A 1,195-nucleotide genomic window follows, 5' to 3' on the forward strand; every position below is an offset into this window, starting at 1 on the left:
AGACTCTCAGAGTCAATTGCTCTGACAGAGACCCCCGTTTCACGGGAAAATTTTGGTCGACCATCTTCAAAGTGCTAGGCACCAAGTTGGATATGTCGACAGCGGATCATCCGCAGACGATGACTAAACCGAAAGGGTGAATCGCGTCATTGAAGATATTCTTCGCAGCGTCTGCGCTGAGACGCCGAGGCGCTGGAGCGCCATGTTGCCAATCGTAACGTTTGCGCTGAACAATGCAGTGCTTTTGTCTACCGGCGTCACGCCTTTCTACGTTAACAGGCTGGTTTACCCTCGCATCCCACTGACGCCGCTATCTCATGGCTCGGGGCTTGGTGGGGAAGGAATAACCAAAGGCTAGCTGATGTCAGCCCCCCTCACCATCCGCAAAGAATTAGATGACTTCTTGTCTACCAGACTGAGTGTCCTACGACACGTTCGCGATGCGATGGCTGAAAGCCAAGACCTCCAGAAAGACTATGCAGATGAAAAAGGAAGAGGCAAAGTAGAAAGCTTCAAGGTCGGTGACCTGGTTGTATGAAATTCTAAAAACCTTCCTACTCATGCAGCCTCTGCTATTTTCAGGATAAAGCTTCGTCCACAGTTTATCGGACCGTTGAAAGTTGTGGCCAAGCGGGGCCTAGCGTATTCGCTGAACCGTCCAAAACAGATGCGCACGCACCCGGTATTTTGCGTGGGTTTGCTCAAGCCGTACCGGGATCCAGCGCAAGTTAAATCGGAAGCGTTGGCGCTAGAGCGGATCCCACGGATCCTCGGCCACCCAGAAGCTGAACCAGCAACTGGTTCTGAGCACGGAGTGCAACAACCTCCATTTCCAATGGCACCAAGCGCTTTACCGTCGCATGCAGCGACGCATTCGCCTGCTCCACGGCTAGGAGTCGCTATGACAGAGCGCGGTACTCCTCAAGGTGAGGCAACCGGCGCACGACATGCTTCACATCCTCAAGAGCGTCCGTACAGCGATATGCTACATCAGCAGGACGCTCAGCGGAGCTCCGTTCACGAAGGAACTCGTCCTTAAGGGCATGAAGAGCATCACGAGCCACCGGACGGCAGTTGACACGGTCGTCACCGCCCGCCACCGAATCTTCTCGATGAGAACGGTAACGTCTACTATCACGTGGAACGTTTAGTGAGACGACGTCGTCACCAGGGTCAAACCCAATATCTGGTGAAG

The sequence above is a fragment of the Plasmopara halstedii genome, assembly GCF_900000015.1.
Source record: "Plasmopara halstedii genome assembly, contig: Scaffold_2956, whole genome shotgun sequence".
NCBI lineage: Eukaryota > Oomycota > Peronosporomycetes > Peronosporales > Peronosporaceae > Plasmopara > Plasmopara halstedii.